We start from the raw sequence: 7,658 nt of genomic DNA on the forward strand, positions 1-7,658 counted from the left end.
ATGTGTCCGTAAATCATTATCCGACAAACATTCGCCACAAGCCTTTTCCTGACGAACGTCGTAAGGACCGTTAGATCGGCATCCGACAGTGTCAGTTTTACCATGTCATTTAATAGAACAGCCACTCCTCCTACACACAAATCTTCCACGTGAGTGTTAGCAACTACCGTATGCTCCCTCCGTTCCGAAATGCAGTGCATGTAGCTTTATTGAAAATTCGAACCTCGCAAACTTTTACCGAGTTTTCATGTACCAAATTGCACATGTAGAATACCATGTATATATCATTTCATTCATCTTCAGAGGTAACTATAAAGTTGGTTGAGGAGTCTACGAAGAAAGACCATCATATCACCCGCAGCAATTTCAAGCATCCTTTAGTGTCGAGGAATATCATAGGAACTCTATATGATATGATTTTTATAGGATTTTTTTCCTTTAGAGCCAATTGGTTCATAGGAATAGATTCATATACTCCACATTTCAAAGGAAATAAACATGATATCATTTCTATAGCTTTAGAGCCACTTGGTTCATATGAATGGATTCCTATACTCCCTTAATTTCAAAGGAAAATAAACATTAGTCTATATTCAATAGAAAAGTTCTTATGATATGAACCAAATTACATCTCTTTTCTAATCCCTCCTCATAGGAATTGAGAAACATGTCATCTCTATATTCAATAGAAAAGTTCCTATGATGTGAACCAAATGACATCTCTTTTCCAATCCCTACTCATAGGAATTGAGATGCTCCATGTCATCTCTTTCCCTACAACTTCCATGTATACATCTTCTATTCCTAAATAGATAGTACAACCCACTAGTAGCTTTTTTCCAAAACATGCAACTATGGCACAAGAACTATATAGTGTGCCAATTACTTTGAAAGATGGTCGATGGATGAAGCTAACCCGACAGTGCAGAGATAGGCAAATCCGAGCACTACTGGCTGTTGGATATCATCAACATTCCACCAGATCTGCCACATGTACAATTTAGAAGACTCCATGGTTGAACTTAAGCATAATGCACAAACCTCAAAACACAAGCACTTCTCCTTTGTTCTAGAATCTTCTGTATCATAATTGATTGTTTTTTTCTAAATGAATTGCCATTATTTGTTTTTTACTTTATGATTTACTCCCTTCGTTCCAAAATAGATGACCCAACTTTGCACTAACTTTGTACAAAGTTAGTGCAAAGTTGGGTCATCTATTTTGGAACAGAGGGAGTACAATGCACAACCCCATGAATCTTAACATTTTTATAAAACTTATTGATTTTGAATGAGATGAACTATAAGAACTAAGTGAACATCTACATCATGCATATATGACTCAAAGCTTTACATCCTATAGTGTGTATTTATTCATAATTTGGTTTTGAAATCTCATGCGTTCAATACATGTGTACCTTACTAGTTTTGAGTAGAGTAGCAAATTTCACGCGGCCCGGGGTATATCAAAATGTAGGGCCCATGCATCATTGCCTTTCGGTCGAACCTACGTCCACAATTTTTTGTACGTACTATATCTCCACTGGTCCCCGAACCCAAAATGCTGCCTCGTTCCCGTAAAACCAAGCGACCCACACATATTTAAGGCGTCGTCTCAAACCCATTTACTACGGCGTGGCCCCGCACGCCGTAGTACTCCTACAAACCCTACCGCCACACTCATCATCGGTTTTCTTCAAGAGGATGAGGGAGAAGCCGATTTGTAGTGGAGGCGCTTTCAAAAAAAGGATTTGTAGTGGAGACCCCTACCCTAGGGTGCCCTAGGTAGCTGCCGCACGCATCATTGTTTTCTCTTTTCTTTATGCTCTTGCGCCCTAGAGTGAAATGATGGTTGCTTCGTCCGTCCAGCTTAATCCGGGAAAGGTGGGGCTTTGTGATTTGACCCCTCGTCGCTCATTTTCTACTACTACGGCGCTACGACCGGGGTGCCTCCAATTCCACCCGCTGCTCCGAACTATAATTTGGTGCATTGCATGTGGAACAAGACGGTGGATGAGCCACATGTCGGCCAAAGGGGTCATGTTAAGTGTGTCTCCATTTTGTGTGTGGACTGACCCTGCTTGAGTTGCTACGCCAACACGACAGGAGCAGCCTACCACTTGGTTTTGCTCCTTGGTGAATCCCGACTATATTGATCTAAAAAGATACGTGCTGAAATACCCTCTCCGTCTCAGTTTTTTTATTTTTAGGCGTCTCGGTTTATAGGGCCTGCACATAGTTCTAGGTCATTCATTTGACAAACTAAATATGAGTTACTATGTCACAAAAAGTATATCATTGGATTCTTAAGCGGATGTAGCTGTATTTAAAAGTCGAGGGCGGGGCTTTTCCTGCGCGGTAGGCGGCGGGGCAGTTCCGCCTAGTCGGTTCGACAGAGACGGGAGAAGACGAGGGAGTAGGCTGCTGCAAACGTAGGGTTGTGTGATTTGACAGCGAGTTACTGCTGGACAGGTGGGGCCCCGTGATTTGACTTGCCATTATCATTTTAACTGCGGCGCTACGACCGGCGTGAGTCTCCCAGATTCCTGACCACCTCCATACAGGTACCTCTCCCAATGCTCCACCATGTAGTAGAGGCCGGCTCTTGCATGAGAGCCCACTTCTCCACTTTTTGCTTGCCTCTCTTTCCTCCACATATGCAAAAATGCCATGTAAAGCGCACTATTGTACTTACTTTTACTTGCTCCTACAGGTACTTAAGCTTGCCACATAAGCATAAAGTCTGATGTGGCAAGTTAATCAAGAAGAGAGAGACTAGTTTGGTGACCCAAGGAAGAAACGGTGCTAAGCGCGTGTACCTTGGTGAAAAGACAATTTTGAGTCTATAGCTAATTAAATGAAGCAAACTTAGCAACACCATTTCATTGGAAGAGGTCACTCCTTGGCAAATGCAATAAATACATGCGCTTAGCACCGTTTCTTCCTTGAGTACGAAGAAAGAGATAGAGAGGAGTAAAAAATACACTTATAGCCAACCTTGTTGTAGTATGAGTGACTAAGTGATGACTATGTATGACATGCCAACATCAGATAGCCTAACGCACCATGTTAAATCTCCAAGGGCGCGACCGCGCGAGAGACGCGACGGTCGTGGTAGGCGCGACCATGATACGGGCTGCTGGCAGCCCTTGGATCTGAGATCAAACGGTCGCATGCTAAGTTGCTGAAAATTTGTAGAATAACCCTCCAGGATAGGATATTCACCCATAGGTCTAGAATCACGCCATGCAACCGTTCGATCTCAAATCCAAGGGCTCTCGGAAGCCCGTATCATGGGAGAATGGAAAGCCACTACCCCGCCGTTCGCACGCTGGCAGTTCGCTCCTACTCGTCCCCGCACGTCCTTCAATACTACGACGGTTCGCTCCTAGTCGTCCCGTCCATTCACATTACGGCAGTTCCACTAATCCTAACCCTCCTCTCAAATCCATGGCGTCCCAAATCTCCACGATCGGCGGTGAGTACAAGGTTAGAACCATCACCGGCGATGAGTTCGACGTCATCAACACCCGTTCTTCCGCGACGGTGAAAGGATGCCTTTCTCGCTTCAGACGCATGTTCGAAGACTCAGATGATGAGTGGGTCACTGGTCTAGATGTTGAGTACACCACAGTCCTGGGACGAGAGAAGGATCTAAAGGATGAAGAGAGGAAGAAGCCCGCCGTGATCCAGGTTTGCGTGCATGACTTATGCTTGGTCTACCACATATGCCATGCCGACGTTGAGTGCCAGGATTTTAAGGACTTCCTCGAGAGCAACCTAGTCAAATTCGTCACTGTAGACTTTGGTAATGACAAAGACGTCCTGCATCGGATAGGCCTCGTTGTAGGCAACACCTTCGACCTCCAAAAGAATCGGCTAGTGTCCGCTCGTCAGCCTTCAATGCTGACCCTGGCAGGAGCCATGGTTCATCCTTCATACGGTAAACTGGAGAAACCTCCATACACGTTTCATCATCATGCATGGCAGCGGAATGTACTAGATATAGACCACATCCACTACGCTGCAATGGATGGCTACCTTTGCTTCAATATCTACAAGGGTTGGATGAAGAGAAACAACCAAGTGTGCGGTTAAAGCAAAGAAGTGTCGGCCAAGAGGAAGAGGGACAAGGACGAAGTCGAGGACGTGGACGAGGACTCCGAGTAAGGTGGCAGTGTCGTTGCTCATGGTGGTTCTAATGCAGTGTCTACCAAATAGTTGCAAAGTTTAATTTCAGGTGTGCTTAATTTAATTTGAGGGGTGTGTTGTGATGAGCCCCCAGCAGAACTATGTTATGTTTCTTCTCGTTACTTTAACTCTTCAGTACGTACATACTAGTATTTCTTACATTTCATCTTTTAGTTGGTATAGTACTACCACTCGTTTCTACACAATATATACGTACAATATATATGGTCAACATCATATAGCCAGCAGTTTAGTTGTTAAAGAATTTCAGGGTGCTTAGTTTTGTCAAAGAATTCCAGGATGCTTATAGAGGGTGCTTGGATCCAAGGGACTTATTTTAGTCTGACTAAAAATAGTCTCTTTAAGAGGCTAAAGTTCCAAGCACCCCTGAAAGAGGGGCTAAAATTTTTAGTCAGGGGTACCCCTACTAAAATGTGGATTAGTCCTCTCTCTACTCATTTAACTCCTCTCCTTTAACACAGGCGAGTTCTGGATTGGAGGGTTTGGAGGATAATAAATGCTCATTAACTTGATTTTAGCCTTTTTAGTATTTGGATCCAAGCATGGGTGAGGTTAGCATGTTTTAGTCCCACTACTTTTAGTCATGGGACTAAAATGTATCCAAGCACCCTCTTAGTTTTATTTGAGGGGTGGGTTGTGCTAGACACCATTATTGTGACTAGCCTTTTTAATAGTACTATATGCATAATTTGGCGACGAGCGCTCTCTATATGTACCACCTTTTTTTAATTTCATTTTTTGCTCCATGGCGCAATCCATTGATAGTACTGCTGTACAAAAGTATACATTTTTTAAAAGGCTAGAGTACTGTTCATCACATATATAGCCAGTTAAATTCTCAACCTAGAATGACGTGCATGCCATGTAGTAAACCGATACGGAGGAAGTATAGTAAAAATTAGGTGATTTTACCGAGCGATCGGTGGGGGAGCATGGCCTGTCATGCGGTCCCACATGTCATGATGTACCAAGGCGATGCGCGTGTCCCTCTTGAGGCAGAAGCAATAGTAGTACGTGGTTTGAGATGATGGCGAACCGAAGTGTGAAATAATGGTTGCTTCGTCCGTCTGGGAAAGTGCGGCATTGTGATTTGACGTCTCATTGCTCATTACTACTACTGGGCTGGTACGAGTGGGGTGCGTCCCCCCTGCTGTTCTGCACTGTTATTTGGTGCTTGACATGTCGACCCGGTTGCTATATGTCCCACATGTCGGCGACAGGAAGTACAGAATTCATGAAAGGGAGCATCGACGGAGGAGTATACTACAGAATTCATGAAAGGGAGCGACTTAGTTTTGGAAAAATCTATTTTTACGGAGTATGTACCCACTAGGGTTTATAGGGCTCATCTAAAAAACATTCGTTTTTCCGTTTGATAAGTCTCAATTCTACTATACTAGTAGTTGTACCATTACATGTTGGATTTCAAGGTGCGTTAGATCACCCGACGCAAGCAGTGTCAAGAGGAAACTAACCAATGCATGTACAAGTTCATGGAAATTTAGTGGTCATTCATGCATTCTTTCTAATTAATGCCTCGGTAAACATAACTTCTTGAGAAAAACAAGCGTACTAATTACTTGTGCAAAATACGAAATTAATTCGACCACTCACCGTCTACCTTGGTTGGAGAGATTTTGAAATTGAGCCATAAACTGGAAAGGAGGGAGTAGTAACTTTTGTCTCGATTACTATTTGTGGCCTTGTATAGATGCAAAATGTATTTTTTATAGTGGCCTTGTATAAGTAAATGGAGGGAGTACTAACCAAAGTACGTAGTAGGGACGAGGAGTAAATGGAGGGAGTAGTAAAATTTTCTCCTCGTGCTGCGAGCCACCGCGCGCGTGGGCGAGGGAGCGGGCGTAAGGCGTACTAGTAAGCAAGTTTCACCTCATCCTATGAGCCACCGCGCCCGTGGGTGGGGGAGACGGTGTACTAAGCAAGCTTCTCCTCGTTCTCCGAGTTGACGGGACACATCAAAAGTACTCCAGTGTATAGAGCCTTGCATCTAAGGTAGGCTCCACATGGTTTGCCTCTTTTTTTAATTTAACATAACGCGTCAAGTCGCAATTTGTTTGTTCACCCGTGGTAGACGATCCTCCCTCCACCAAGTGGACAACTAGTCCATGTGCCAAATTACCACGTGGGCTGCCTTTTTCATACAAAAATGAGCTCCACCATGTACCCGCGCAGGTGTGGTTGGGAAAGAGACGGGGGTACGTGCTTCGTGCGTGCACCTCTTCTCTTCGTGCACGTCCCCCGCCTACGTGGGTGTGTGTGAGAGAGATACAAACCTAGACATAATGCGCCGTCCATCCCCATGCCTCCGCCCAGTCCGACCACCAATCACCACCACGCCCCACTCCTCCTCACCTTATCTCTCATCTTTCTCCCTCCATTTTTATATACAAGGGGCCACTATCAAAATTACAATTTGCAGATATACAAGGCCACTAACACTAATCGATGCAATATTAATGGTGTTTGCCTCGTGGTACTAGGAAAGGAGGACATTAATTATCCCTTGCATGCATGCAGGAGTTTGTAAAAAAATACATCTTGATGTTCTGTGCAATGCACGGGCATCTTGCTAGTCCATGAAAACAACACATGGCAAAATTCCACGGCTTGGGGTGGCAACTGGCTCCATCGAGCGAGGGGAGGGAGGTCAGCGAGCTGCATAGCTCATATCCGGCGGGCTACCCAGCCGGCTTGGATGTGGAATAACTACTCTTCGTAAGCCATTGTAAGAGTGGACAAAATGGTGGAGGAGATAGGGGAGCGGCCCGGTCATGAACGGACGTGTGTCCATAGTGGGTTTCTCGGCTTCCACACGGGCGGGTTTCATGGAGGCGTTTGAATGCGGCACGGAGGCGTGTTCAGCTGGGCGTGCCGCGAGTGGCGCCCTCGACTCTGACCTAGGACACCGCGCCGTTCTTCCACTGACATGTGGGCTCTTTGGGTGCATGGCATGCATGTCAGTGACCCAACGCAGGCAGCGCACAGCACAGGAACCTTTGGTGTGCCAGGGCGGTCAAAAGCGGGCATTTCATAAACCGATGATTGTTCATTGAGTGTGATGTCATCTTTTTCATGTAGATAAGCCTACTATGTTGATAGCATGTTCGATACGTTGTGATTCATAAAGACCGCTGCAAATATCAATGTTCTGCTTATCGCAGATAAGATTGATTAATACCCGTAACAATCCATGTCCTTAACAAAGGGTGCATGCACGTATAGGTTGAACATGTGTCTTGCGTCGTGTGTTGTGTGCATGCAGGCATGCGAGTGTTGCGTGCGTGCAAGGGTACGTTTCAGTGTTGCATGCATGGGTGTGTACGTGCGTGTGTTCGTGAGTGCATGTGTACGTGTCAGTGTTGCACGCCAGCATGCGTGCGTGTGTATGTGTCAGTGTTGCACGCCTACATGCGTACGTGTCTTGC

Source organism: Triticum urartu, chromosome 2 (assembly GCF_003073215.2).
Source record: "Triticum urartu cultivar G1812 chromosome 2, Tu2.1, whole genome shotgun sequence".
Taxonomy (NCBI): domain Eukaryota; kingdom Viridiplantae; phylum Streptophyta; class Magnoliopsida; order Poales; family Poaceae; genus Triticum; species Triticum urartu.